The sequence below is a fragment of the Prionailurus viverrinus genome, chromosome X (assembly GCF_022837055.1).
Source record: "Prionailurus viverrinus isolate Anna chromosome X, UM_Priviv_1.0, whole genome shotgun sequence".
In the NCBI taxonomy this organism is placed as follows: domain Eukaryota; kingdom Metazoa; phylum Chordata; class Mammalia; order Carnivora; family Felidae; genus Prionailurus; species Prionailurus viverrinus.
In genome coordinates, this window is record NC_062579.1 from 59,342,794 (window position 1) to 59,357,907 (window position 15,114).

General features: G+C 40.4%; 1 protein-coding gene across 2 annotated transcripts in view; it reads left to right on the plus strand.

Moving 5' to 3' along the window:
- Positions 1-15,114, plus strand: part of SH3BGRL (SH3 domain binding glutamate rich protein like) — an 84,826-nt gene that overhangs the window by 36,096 nt on the left and 33,616 nt on the right. The gene's annotated exons all lie outside the window — the stretch shown is intronic.

A 15,114-nucleotide genomic window follows, 5' to 3' on the forward strand; every position in this document is an offset into this window, starting at 1 on the left:
TTGCTTTTCCGTCCTGACTTCTAAAATCCTTGTATCTGACATATGTGCCTTTACTATGTAGATCCTTATAACTCTTTATGAAACACAGACAAAAAAAAAAGTGGAAGAGAAAGCTAAGGAAAAGGATTGGTGAAAGGACACTTATAAATTACAGGATCAGACAGGTCATGTTTATTTGGGACTATGTTCAGGTAGCGATCTCTGCTGACCAGTTGTAAGGCAGTAGTTAAGTAGTAAGACACCACCTAACTTTAAAATGTTGAACAACAGTGCACATTTCCATGAATATTTTAATTGAGCCTCATCTTTTAAAAAAATTTTTTTTTTAACATTTATTTATTTTTGAGACAGAGAGAGAGAGAGCATGAATAGGGGAGGGTCAGAGAAAGAGGGAGACACAGAATCCAAAACAGGCTCCAGGCTCTGAGCCGTCAGCCCAGAGCCCAACGCGGGGCTCGAACCCACGGACCATGAGATCATGACCTGAGCGAAGTCGGAGGCTTAACCGACTGAGCCACCCAGGCGCCCCTAATTGAGCTTCATCTTTTATGAACTTTTGGATATTGTGCCTATATACGGCATGTAAATTCATGCTTGTTGCCACAGGGTGTATTTTTCATTTTTGACTTGTTTGCCTTCTCAAACTATACAGGCAGGGCACAGAAAACAGTTGTACATATATAGTCATCTTTGAACTTTAACCAATTCTAAATAGATCTTCTAGTGGCTCATGTATAAAGTATTTGGTTAACAGCTTTAAGAAAGATTATTTAATGTCTACAAACAAGACGTTTTAGAAGTTGGGGAGAGGAAGATAAAACCTGGGAAGAGTCATACATGCTTATAAAGCATTTTTATCTACTTTATCTCTTTGCCTGCCTCTTTTCTGGCTTAGTTTTTGGGACTGAGAATTCATTTATTCTGCTTTTCTCAAGTTCTTTGTTTTCTTGTTTGGAATTGGATCAAAACAGGTTTTGACTGAAAGATAAAAATACTACTACTAACTACTTTTACAGTGGTTACAGTGCCAATAGAATAAATCCAGTTAGTATTCTCATGACAAGAAACATCAAAGTGATGCTGTTATGGAACCAGGCTGGAACACTGGCAGAAAAACCAAGCGGCACTCGGCTATCATTGTGGATCCGAGATTTATTTAACACCGGCCGGCTCAGAGGGGACCATTTCTTGAAAGATCTGAGCACCGAATGCAAGTGGGGAGGGTAATTTATAGTTGTCAGATTCCATATCTGTGGGGGGTTTCACGTGCTCAGCAAACAAAGGAAGGAGAACCCAGAGGAGGGGTCTCTAAGCCAGAGACCAGAGTCAATTTTAGCCCCATCAGCCATCTTTGGCATACTTTATTCACTTCTCCAACATTCCCCCCTTTGATCCCTTTTAGAAAAAAACTTTTAGTAGGCATCACCTTTCAGTTTTACAGGTTGGTACTCTCAGAAGGCTAAGATACGTGCTGTAGTTTGGTGAGCAACAGTGTTTTCAATAAAACTTACCACAGCATTCAGTATACAGGGACTGATGGATACAAGTAAAATTATGGAGAGGAGGGGCCCCACCAGGTCAGGAAGCCAGGATGCCCAATCTGTGAGATCCCATCCTTTTCATTGATTGATACTTTCCTGTTGTCTATATTGAATTCTTTTCTTGAGTTCCTTAACCTTAGTTGTAACTATTCCTGACTGGTTTACAAAATAGCAGCATTCCTCCCCCAGAAAGATGAAAGTCCCTCCTTTTTCTGAAGTGAGGAGGTCAAGGGCTCACCTATTTTGGAGGGTCATTGATACCAGAGAGTTTATTTGGCTTTGTAAGGTTACCAGAGAATCTGCCACCCATTCCATGTCTTCATTTAGCTCTTGAGATAGTCTATGGTATAGTCCTATGGATGAACCTATGCCCCCTATTCTGGCTCCTATTCCTGTTGCAATTCCTGCTCCTATCAGAATGGGTAGCAGGATTCCCTGTTTAGCCTGGGACTTGGGGCTAAAGGCTGTTAGGAACTTATCTTCGTGTATACGGATATCTCTGGGGTTTGGAAGACAGAATAACATATCTGAGTCCAGTTGGCCTCTAACCATCGGTAGGCCAAATTAGAACACAGATAGAACACCCCAGGGGTTGAACATAGGGTTGTATTCCTCTTTAAGGTTATATTTCTTCCACATAGAGAGGTACCATTCATAACTTCAGGGACTGTAAAGATTAGATTGTTGGCATTTGTGAGACGGATCCCAGTGGCCAGGGGTCCAATTAAGACAGAGGTGTTGGTTTTGAGATTTTCAGGAGCTTCCAAGGTCAAAGGGATACGAGTGGCTAAGTAAGCCCTCTGGCTGAAGGGCAAGCACATCCAGCAGGTTTGGGTGTGATTATCTATTGTATGGAGGACTTGTAGAGTAGTGTTGGCCCAATGCTGGAGTGGGGAATTGGTAAGCATCTCATTGAGGGCTGAAAGATTCAAACCCTGGTAGGCTTCTGGGGGAGTGGTCGCCTTTATGGCTTCTATTACCCTGTCCTGGGTATCCTTTATAACCTTTGAAGGGCACTGTCTTGCACCCCTCCCCCATCTGAGATTTCCCCCATTGAGGAAGGTAAGTGTAGCAAGCTCACTTCCCTCTCTGGAGGCCCTTGTTGTGACATGGGTTCCTGATATTTTGGGTTATCTCTATGGTCCAATACTTAGTTCTTGGGGTACCGGGTGACTGACAGAGAGTGGGTGTTTTCCCTTGTAGCAATCTTTGTGGAGGGAGGTGAAGGTGCTGAATGCCCTTGATCCCCTTATTGTCATATAACAATCCTGGGGGCAAAGTGGGTAAGTGGCAGTTGTGAGGGTGAGAGAGGTTATCATAATATACAGGCAATATTTAATAATCCTCTCATCCAGAGGAGGTATGTGAGACCCAGCATGCATCTTTTGTCCCATGTCCAGCTTGTTGGTGCAGTCTCTATCAGCCCAACAGTAAGAAGTAAGATCAGGGCTATGACACCAGTAAGAGGCAAGGGCTGGCAGAATTGCATCCAAACCCCTGGGCTAGGTTCACGCCCAGGGGCTTGATTCCTCTGGCTTCTGCCGTGCACAGGCCAGCCAGTTTCTGGGCTGTGGCTGGAACAGGGCTGGGGATCTCAGAGGCCAGTGTCTTTTTGAGGGTCAGCTTAAGCGGGTTGACTGGATCTGGATCACTTTGCCAGGTTGAGGTTACTCTGAGTTGGCCTTCTTAGCTCTGGAGTGATGGACCCATGGGGTGATACCTGAAAATGAATTCTCTATTGGTTGCATATCTGTAAATTCCATCTCCAAGTCTTCAAAAGGGGCGGGTTTCTGGTAGCTGTCAGATGAGGTTTAAGGAAGATATGGTTTGCATATTTAGAGATCCATCCTGTTTTCCAGTTGTTTAAATAATCGTATGCCCATGGGGTCTTATTATTATCCCCATAGAATCACAAGCAGAGAAGATTGCCTATACATGAAATACTGTGATAATTTTTCTGGAGTTTACCTCAAGTTGTCTAGTCTAGGCAAACAACAAACATTTAAAGACAATGATAAGTAGAATTTAACATCCATAACAGTGCATTGTTGAAACATAGTTGTTCTCTCTAAAAATTCCTGCTTTCCAGAGATAGCCAAATTGAAACCAATGCATTTGCATTTGTAGAATAAACCCAGTCTTAAATCTGGCTCAGCAAGAATAATGATTGATCATGAGGATCTTTTAAAGTTTGCTTTGCTGGAACCTTTTATAATGAATCTCCAGGTTGAACTTTTAGTAGCCTCTCCAGGCCAGAAGCCAAGCCAAATACTTGCCATCATACAGGCCTGCAGTGCCTGTAGAATTTGGCGAATTCCTCTTCATGAGGTCCTCAAGATATCCTGAGGTTTTGCACCTGCCAGGAAGTGACCTTCTTTACTCACCTGGTGAGGCTGCTGGGAACTCTGTAAGCAAAGCACCAGGCCAACATTTCCAAGGAGCTTTATGGCTCCATGTTTTATAAAGCCAACTCTGGTTCCTTAAAGCTGTGTGGTCATATCTGAGTCTATGAATGTCATCCTCAATTATGTTATTGCAGTCAAAGCCTTTGTAAAATAACCAGTATTTACAACGGTGACCTGTTACAAGATGAACAGATTCTTATTGAACTTATGCAAACAATTTTAATTGCCATGAAGGAAAGAATACTCATTGAGAGTTTTTGAATTTCAGGGGAATTATGTAGAGAGAAAAGGTAAATGCTTCAGTTTACAAATGAATACTTTATGACATTTTTGTATATCATAGATATCTAAGAGACAGTTTCCTTAATCTGGAAGAGGAAATGTTAGAGAACCAGCAATATTTTCAACAAGAATCACAAAAGTATAATCTTCCTCAGTTCATTTAATCCCATGTTCCTAATTCTTGTTCAATTTGAATGCAGTTTTTTAGTTCTGGAAATTCTTACCCATTTTAGTATTAATCTTAAAGATGTCGAATACCTGCATTTGTCCTCAAGTCCTTTTTATAAATCTTCTTGAAGGAGAAACATGTTTTGTGAGAGAATAAGAACAATTATAAATGACAAAATCTCAAAATAAACATCATTAAAGATCTGATGAGAGTTCATTATGATGCAATTGACAAAGAAATTCGGTTATCTCTGTGACACATAACATTTCAAGTAATCAGAATATTGTGATGACCTTATATCAACACATTAAAACTCTATGAATTGCATATATTTGGGCAGTTCATTAAAACTTTATGAATTGCATATATTTGGGCAGTTACAACATTTACCTGTGCAATATAACCTAAGGTTTACCATTGTATGACAGTGCTTTTCCAAGTAACTTAGCATCCCAAATAAAAGGGCCTACTTGGTCAGGAAGACTTCATTTAACATTTAAATCCTGAGAACTTTGTTGAAACCCCAGGAAGTCATAAGTGCATCCTAAATAGGATTACAGATCATTACGAATCTTAAAATTTTATTTATTCAACCAAAGTGGCAATAAAAGATCCCAAAGGTGAATGTATAGCATTATATAGTTGTTATCAAAACCTAGCTTTAACATTGAGAAGTTTTAACTAAGTAATCAAAGACCTGATAAAGATGAAACCTAAAACTTTGATTTTCCTAGAGGACAGACCTTTGTTTGCATTGTCTTATCAAGAGCAGATCAACAGTTCAAGAAAACTTTGTCATTTGAGCAGAGAGAAAAGCAGAATTTCAACCTTATACCAGTGTACTTTTAAAATTCCATTCATCTCAACCTTCTACAACCTTCTTTTGCCTTCAAATTTTGTCCCAAAACCATTTCTCTCCAAATAACCAGTCTCATTTAGGACAAAATTACTTTCTTCTACCCTCAACAAAACTGTATTTCCATTCTTTATATCTTTCTTATATACCTCCTACTTTCCTACATACAGGGTTGCTTTTCTTTATTTTTATCAGTCTTAAGTACACTTAGCAGAATTTTAACTCTTAGGAAACCTTAGTCTCCAATTGAGGATTTAGTAATCAACTAAGAGGTGTTTACATCAGAATTTTTTAAATGGTAAATTCATGAACCAATTAAGTACAAAGCATGTTTTCTAATAGGTCCGAATAGCCTTAATTTCTCAGCAATAAGAAGTTGAAAACACAAACCTATGTTCAGTAATCAAAGCTTTAGCATTCCATCCTATCTGGAAAGTTTCAGGTTACCAAGGACCTTGAAAGTTATCTTAATTACCCATGAAAACTTTGAGACAGAAAAAATAACTATCATTAACAAATTGCAAAAGAGATAACATGAGCTTATTTGACCTTTGCTGTTAACTTTAAAGACAGGTCCAATAAACTTAAATTAGTTTAAACATCGAGTATGTTTCACCTGCGTCCACGTAAAAGTCAATCAGTTTTTCCCCATTGTCAATTTTCATTTGGAGCACCAGTGGAGATATCTGAAATGGGTGGTCTAAGGGGGGCGCACTTTGCTCCTTGACTTGGAGGGTGGGAGGAGGAACCAAGGGTGCCTGAGACATTGAGGATGGAACAGGACCACACCCAAGTTGGTGCAGAAACATGAGGGGGAGGGGAAGGTATAAGCAGCAACTGCTTGGGAATATTCCTTAAAGTCCCTGTCCCAGGGTAGACTAACCACAGTTGGCTCTAATTATAGCCATTAACCTGGGGTATGAGGTAAAATCCTTCACATCTATTAGGCAGAGGAACAGGGAGAGAGAGTCAGTGTCCCCTTTTAGTCTGATTCTATATTGGCTAGACCAATAAGGTCCCCTTCTCAAGGTTCCTCCTGATATCAGCTGGGGTTTGGGGACTTTCCCTGGTTGGGACACTTATTCTTTTTAATGTCCTTTCCCCTTGCAGTAGGTTCATTGACCCCTTGCTAAGGAGGTTCTGGCGGCTAGACCTTCTCTGTCCTTTTGTCATGGCTCTTTTGTGCCTCTGGAGCAAACAGGGTGTAAGCCTCACATAGTTTCTTATAATAATCCCCGGGGGGAGGGGAATCCCCTTGCTTCTGGGCATATTTATGGCCTTCTCAGCCCCTGCTCTGATCCCCCAGAGAGCCTCTTGGTACCAGCGGATGTGGACCGACATCTGGAGAGTGCCTGCGCCTGGCCGAAGGTACCTGCGCATGGCCTAGGGCACAATCTGGCATCTGGTCCTTGTGGGGGAGGGTTCTACAGGCCCAGAAGGGGAGGAGAAATGGGCGGTGGAGGTGGTACGACAGAGGGGGGAGGAGTTTCAAGCTCAGGGGAGGGGGAGGGAGCCTAATGAGTCATGAGGAGGCAGAACACTAGGAGAGTGGTGGGTCGCTTCTTTGGTTCCCTGGGTGAGTTTCCAGGTAAAGTGGCTAAAACCTTAGCCTGGCTCTTCTTACTATGGATGAATTGCACCCAAGGCGGAGGATTTGGGTCAATTTCAAGCCAGGAGTCGATGCATGGACATTGATCAGGGTGACCTGGGTCTCTGCAGACAATATGCCAGATGCAGCAGACCATTGGGACATCCAAGGTTCCCCCAGAGGGCCCCCCACACCAAAAGTGGACCATTCCAACTCATATAGGGTCCCCAATGTGCCAGGGGCTATCGCAATTCCACAGTCTCCCAAAACCCCCCTCCTTGCTCTGTCCTGACCCCACAATGCTCCCACCAGGTGGAGTTGCAAAGACAGAGGGACAGGGGCACCCCCTCCAATGAGGAGACCAGACAGTTGCCCTCCTGTCTGTGTCCCGAAGGAACCCAGGCAATGCTCAGCCACAGCAGTCCCAGCCCTGCGACTCATGATCAGAAACCACTCTGATGCTGCCACAGACCTTGTGTCATCCATCATGGAATTTCAGATGGGCCCATTCAGACTCCGTGAGCCCCTGGGGACCCCAAGGGCACCCACCTGTGGAGCCACAGAATCGTATTTGGCAGGCAGGCTAGACCAAGTAGCACATTCACATTCACATTCACATACACACCAGAGGTTATTACATTCCCTCCCATAGAATTCCTACCTGTGAGACTTCTGAAGTCTCAGGGAGTGATCAGGTCCCCCTTCCACTCTTGTGAGTGGGCCTGACTAGATTGGGCCCCAGCCATAATGGTTCTAACCTCAGGTCCAGGTCCTCACCTGCCAAGTTTCCTCGAGTCCAGCGGGAATGGTGGAGCAGGGGCCGGCCTGAGGCACCTGAGCGGGAGACTGCTGAAATTCAAGCAGGACTTGCCCTCTCCCTTGCAATCCCTCATTCTGTCACCGCCTCACCATTTTCCCTTTCCCAAGCCAGTGGCAACAATGGGCCAGCGCGGTTGGGTTTTCTGGTCAGGGAACCAAATATCTTGTGGAATCAGGCTGGAACGCTGGCAGAAAAACCAAGCGGCACTCAGAGATCTTGGTGGATTGGAGATTTATTTAACACAGGTGGGCTCAGAGGAGACCATTTCTCCAAAGATCTGAACACCAAATGCAAGTGGGGAGGGTAATTTATAGTCGTCAGCTTCCATATCTTTGGGGGGGGGGTTGCATGAGCAGCAAACAAAGGAAGAAGAACCCAGAGGAGGGGTCTCTAAGCTAGAGACCAGAGTTTATTTTAGCCCCATCGGCCATCTTTGGTGTACTTTATTCACTTCTCCAGCAATGCATTGTGATTTAAATAAGGTCTTCTGTGTTGAAGGGGCCTTTACCTAAAAATATTTAGTGAAGGGGCTCCTGGGTGGCTCAGTCAGTTAAGTATCTGCTTCGGCTCGGTTTGTGATCTCGGGTTTTGTGGGTTTCATGGGTTGGAGCCCCATGTAGGGCTCTCTTCTGTCAGCACAGAGCCTGCTTTGGATCCTCTGTCTCCTTCTCTCTCTGTCCCTCCCCTGCTCTCTCTCTCTCTCTCTCTCTCTCTCTCTCTCTCAAAAGTAAATAAACATTTAAAAAATATATTTATTGAATACCCACAATGTGTGAAGCATTCTGGTATTCTGAGGGACACAAACACAAATCAGATGTGGGAACTGCCTTTTGAGGAGATTGTAATCTAGTAGGGATAACAAAACTTGTATGTAAATGTGTGTGTGTGTGTGTGTGTGTGTGTATATATATATATATATATATATATAATTTTAGTCTTTTTTCCACACAAGAGCTATTAGGATTAGCAAGCCTGCATTGATGATGTGGTAACAGCTCTACAAAGACAAAAGCATTTATATTAACAGTGAACCGTAGGAGTAGGAAACAAAAGAGAAGCACAGTGCATTAATTTACCAATTGTTCATTACTTACTGTGAATAGCCATTATATGTTTATCATAAACAAAAGCCTCAGGCACCTGGGTGGCTCAGTTGGTTAAGCACCTGACTTCCGATCAGGTCATGATCTCAAAATTTGTGGGTTTGAGCCCCATGTCAGGCTCTGTGCTGACAGCTTGGAGCCTGGATCCTGCTTCAGATTCTGTGTCTTCCTCACTCTCTGACCTTCCCCCACTCCTGCCCTGTCTCTTTCTGCCGCTCAAAAATAAATAAAACATTGAAAAAATATTTAAAAAGCGTCTTCACTTGTAAAGATAGCATTTACTGAATTTATCATCTTGTTTTGCTGTGCTTAGGTTTTTTTTTTTTCCTTTGGTTGTTTGTTCAGATAGCACTTTCTGTTGTCATACTCATGGGTTGATTTCTCCTCCCTATAGAGGACTTATAGCTCAATTCATTTAAAACATAACTCATCATCTTTACTCTCTCTGATCCTTATTTCACCTTTTGCTTCTCAGATATACACAACACATACACATTTATATGATACACATATATATGTAAGGTCTGCCTTCATTTACAATGATGAGGGAGACAAAGACAAACTGAGGGCAAAGCACAAGCCAGCATGCCCCCCCTCCCCAGGTGGGATATGTGTGACATTTCTCAGGCACTTCTGGCAGCCCAAGAACAAAGGAAAGGGAGAAACCAAAGGTTATCTGTTAGAGATCACAGTCATGTAGGACATGAGTCTCCATCACTTTACAAATGTCTTAGTAAATTATAAGAAAAAGGCAATCTTATCAATAACCTAATCTTCAGAAACCTATAGACTCAGTTTCCTGGAGCCCTAACATCACCCTCCCCTCCATAGTGATGTGGGGAGTAAAAGTGAGAAAGAAATGGTAGGTAAAATTAAATTTCATTATAACCTGCAACCCATTGACAAATACTTGAGATAGGCAGAGTAAAACATTCCTCCAGGAACTCCCTACTGTCTTAATGTTAATACTTTGCTAGAGGAAAAAAAAAAAAAACTTAGCTTGACAATAGCTAGGCCTCCAGTATCTTATGAGTCCTCTTTAGCGTATGAAAGTCCTTTTGGAAACCTCCCTTTTGCCTTTACCTCCTCCAACTCCATAGTATATAACCAGTTCACAACCCCAGTTCAGCTCTTTGTGTCCACAGGTCCTGTCCCTGTGCTTTAATAAACTCACTTTTTTGCACCAAAAATGTCTCAAGAATGCTTTCTTAGCCATTGGCTCCAGATCCCCACCACCACTCCAAAACCGCATCAACAATGTCCTGCTTTTTACCAGTGGTCCCATATTATTGTCAGCATCATCTTTTAATTAAATGAGATCATTTGTTTTAAGAGCCTAGTCCATTAATTAGGATTTATTTAGTTCCTTTACACTTGTCTACTTTGTATTTTGGAAGTAATCTTTCACTTTGATAACTGATAATGTATATCAACTAATTAATATCTGAAATTATTTCATCTATTATTAATAATTAAGCTGATAACTACACTTATCCTGGTGAGCATTTTGTAATGTATATAAATGTCAAATTACTATATTGTACACTTGAAACTAATAAAATATTATGTCAACTATACCTCAATTTAAAAAATAATTAAAAGCCACTTATACTGGGTGTTGTATGCAAGTGATGAATCACTAAATTCTACTCCTGAAACTAATATTACACTGTATGTTAACTAACTAGAATTTAAACAAAAACTTGAAACTAGAAAAAAAAAATGCTGCTTACTTTGAATCTGTCTTCTTGGAAAAGGTTAACTGTTTTCTGACCCATTAAAATGAGATAATGCAATTAAAGTGCTTAGTGTAATATTTAGCACATGGCGTAAGTATTTAAAAGTATATAAGTATCATGAGGCACCTGAGTGGCTCAGTCAGTTAAGCCTCTGACTCTTGATCTTGGCCAAAGTCATGATCTCAGGGTTTGTGAGAATGGGCTCTGTGCTGATGGTGTGGAGCCTGCTTGGGATTCTTTCTCTCTTCCTGTCTCTCTGACCCTCCCCCACTTGCTCTCTCTCTCTCTCTCAAAATAAATAAATAACTTTAAAAATAGATAGCTATCATAAATATTTTACTTAAGTGTGGAAACTGAATTTAGTGTCTTAAACTTAAAATTTTTCAAACAGAAATAGTATTTTGTCCTATTATGCTCCCCAAAGAGCTAAGCAGTGAAACAGGAATTCATCTACAGGATTGGGAGGAATGGTGGATTTCATTACCAATATATGAGCATAGACTGAAGAAAATAGAAAAAAAATGTTAATTAAAAAAATCTTTTAATTAAGTACAACATAGCAATGAATCTCTTTATTTTTCACCATTTTACTTGTTTTTATTCCAAGAAGTATGTAATTCCACACATTTTGGAAGGCTGGGAATATTTTTATATTATTCCCTGTTGCCCTACAAAACTAGTCACTTAAATGTTTGTGAGTCTTCAAGCTGTTAAAAAGTGCAGGATTCTATGATGAAGAATCATTGACATATATCATGCAGATGTTTTAAAAGGTCCATCAATGTTTTTTAATGTGTATTTATTTATTTAGAGAGAGAGATAACATGAATGGGAGAGGGCCAGAGGGAGAGAGAGAGAGAGAGAGAGAGAGAGAGAGAGAATCCCAAGCAGGCTCTGCAATAACAGAGCCAGATGTGGGGCTCAAACTCACGAAACTGTGAGATCATGACCTGAGCTGAAACGAAGAGTCAGACGCTCAACCAACTGAGCCACCCAGCTGTCCCAGAAATGAAGTACTTTTAAAAATCATAAGGTAAAATTAATATTTTAATTTTTGCAATTTTATTCCCTATGCCATATGCTTACTTGTAATATTGATTAAAATTAAAACAAACTATAAAAGCAATTATGTTCATATAACATTTTAGTAGTAACATTGGCATTACAGTCCTTTTTTCATAGACTTTACTTTCATAAGAATTCTGTAGTGATAACTGCCAGGTTTTTTTTTTCTCTTTTAAACTTGACTATTATTAGATTTATTTCAACAAATAATTTCCTAAATCAGGATGAAAATAAGGCAAAAGCATGTTTACAGAGAGAATAAATGCTTTGCAGCTTGTCTAGACTTCAAAATGAGGTCATGATTTACTTTTTGTGTTTTGGCACACATATGGATATTTGGGTTTTGAATTAGAGAAGTTAAAGATGTAACATTGGTCACAAGAATTGATTTTACACATAAGCAACCTAACTTATGAGGGACTGCTGATGAATGTATTATCCCTGGGGGAAGAAGAGTTTAGTCTGGCTTGATGAATTCTTGAATAATACATGATTTCTGTTTTTAATAGAATTTCTATACAACTTAACTCCCACAATTTTCTTTTCAACCATGTGAAATGATAGGATTTAATCAGGCAAAAGTACGTTTGATGTTCAGATTAGCTTCCTCTTCAGAAACCTAGAAGAGTTGAGAACCTTATAAAGCCAAATCAGTTGTAAATAGTAGATGTGGGCAGACAGTTCTCCATTAGTTTCTTGCATTTCTGCACATCTTGTGAGCAAAGGCACTGACTACCATTGTTCTGTATTATCTTTCCAAGGATAAAACCTGCCTTGAAAGATGACAGTGTCTCTCCCTAAACCAAAGGGAAGATTTGTGTATGGCTCTGTATAAAATACCTGGGTTCCCTAACATGGCTTCCTGTGTAAACATAAAGGAATTAAGGAACAGGGAAAAGGTAAAAGAACATGCTGATACTTTGGATACTACTCTTGTTGTGATGGAGAAGTCTCATGTTTTCTGCCACCATTCTTTTTTTTTTTTTTTAATTTTTTTTTAACGTTTATTTATTTTTGGGACAGAGACATACAGAGCATGAACGGGGGAGGGGCAGAGAGAGAGGGAGACATAGAATCGGAAGCAGGCTCCAGGCTCTGAGCCATCAGCCCAGAGCCCGACGCGGGGCTCGAACTCACGGACCGTGAGATCGTGACCTGAGCTGAAGTCGGATGCTTAACCGACTGAGCCACCCAGGCGCCCCTGCCACCATTCTTAAAACTATGGCAGGCTTATCTGTTAGTGTGCAAGTAGGATAAAAATATCAGATCTTTCACAATTCTTGACAGTAGTTTTTATTGCTGTTCATGCTGTTCTTGACAGTCATAATCCAAATAACAATGGTAGCAATTAAATTGCACAGAAACTCGCTAATAAACCCACAGAACTGCATGGCCCAAGCCGATTTTGTTTAGCAACCTTAGTTTACTATTGGTTAACTTCTTGGACCATTTGATCCTGGTCTTATTTAACTAATTAGGTAACATATAACCATTATTCTCAGCTGGTCAGTTTGGAATATGGTTTATTGGCTCGAGTCTGGGAATACATTCATAGTTTTCTCCGGAATGTTCACCTGGGGCACACTGGTCAGCTAAGACTTCAGTCTAGTTATTTTTTCCTATGGCAAATGAATTTGTTTTGGCCAAGATACAGAATTCTCTACGTTGCCATACTCTCTTTAAAGGAAAGTGTTTAAGGGCACCTGGATGGCTCAGTCAGTTAAGCCTCTGACTTCAGATCAGGTCATGATCTCCAAGTTTGTGAGTTCAAGCCCCACGTCAGACTCTGTGCTAACATCTTGGAATCTTGAGCCCACTGCAGATTCTGTGTCTCCCTTACTCTCTGTTCCTCCCCTGCTCTCTCTCTCAAAAATAAACATTAAATGTTTTTAAAAGGAAAGTGTTTAATTTCCTAATGAAATATTATCACTTCACCAACTAAAGGGGAAAAAAAACACCACCGCTAATGTAGTCTGAAAGGGTTTTATTTACTCTTTTGTTTTTGTGTTTGCTTTCTGAAGTCATAGGCTGCCCTTTAGGTGTAAAGATTATTCTAGGGATTCATCATCAGCTGGATATGGTTAGCAGTTGTTTTCTTTCTTTTTCAAGTTTTTATTTAAATTCTAGTTAGTTAACATATATAGCAAAATTGGTCCCAGTTGTAGAATTTAGTGATTCATCACTTACATATAACATTCAATGCTCATCACAACAGTACACTCCTTAATACCCATCACCCTTTAGCCCATCCCCCCACCCATCCCCTCCATATCAACCCTCTGTTCTCTATAGTTAAGAGTCTCTTATGGTTTGCTTCACTCTTTCTTTTCCTCCCTTCCCCTATGTTCATCTGTTTTGTTTCTTAAATGACATATGTGAGTGAAATCATATGGTATTTGTCTTTCTCTGACTGATTTATTTCATTTAGCATTATACTCTCTACCCTATCCATATTGATGCAAATTTCAGGATTTCATTCTTTTTTAAGGCTGAATAATATTACTACACACACACACACACACACACACACACACACACCACATCTTCTTTATCCATTCATCAGTCAATGGATATTTGGGTTCTTTTTGTAACCTGCCTATTTTTGATGCTGCTGCTATAAACGTTGGGGTACATATACCCCTTCAAATCAATGGTTTTGTATCCTTTTGTATCCTTTGTGTAAATGCCTAGTAGTGCAATTGCTGGGCTGTAGGGTAGTTCTATCTTCAACTTTCTGAGGAAACACCATCCTGTTTTCCAGAGTGGCTACATCAGTTTGCATTCCCACCAACAGTGCAAAAGTGTTCCCCTTTCTCCACATCCTTGCCAACGTCTGTTGTTACCTGTGTTATTGATGTTAGCCATTTGGAAAAGTGTGGTGTAGCATCTCATGGTTTTGATTCCTATTCCCTGATGATGAGTGATGTTGAGCACCTTTTCATGTGTCTGTTAGCCATCTATGTCTTTGGAAAAATGTCTACTCTTGTCTTCTGCCCATTTCTTATCTGGATTACTTATATTTTTTGGGTGTGCATAACTTTTTTTGATAACTTCTTTATAGAATGTGGATACTAATCCTTTAATATGTCATTTGCAAATATCTTCTCCCATTCCAGAGGTGGCCTTTTGTTTTGTTGATTGTTTCCTGTGCTGTGCTGAAGCTGTTCATCTTGTCAAAATTTCCCAATAGTTCATTTTTGCATTTGTTTCCCTTGCCTCAAGAGACATGTTAGTAAGAACTTGCTACAGCAGAGGTTAAAGAGGTTGCTGCCTGTGTTCTCCTCTAGGATTTTGGTGGTTTCCTGTCTCACATTTTTTTTTTTTTTTTTGGCATCCATTAGCATGATCGATGATTCTCCATCCCCTGACTTTCAATCTGGAGGTGACTTTAGGTCCAAAATGAGTCTCTTTTAAGCAGCATATTATATGAGTCTTGTTTTTTTTTTTATCCATGCTGATATCCTATGTATTTGGGGCATTTATTCTATTTACATCGATAGTAATTATTGATAGATAAGAATTAAGTGCCATTGTATTACCTGTAAA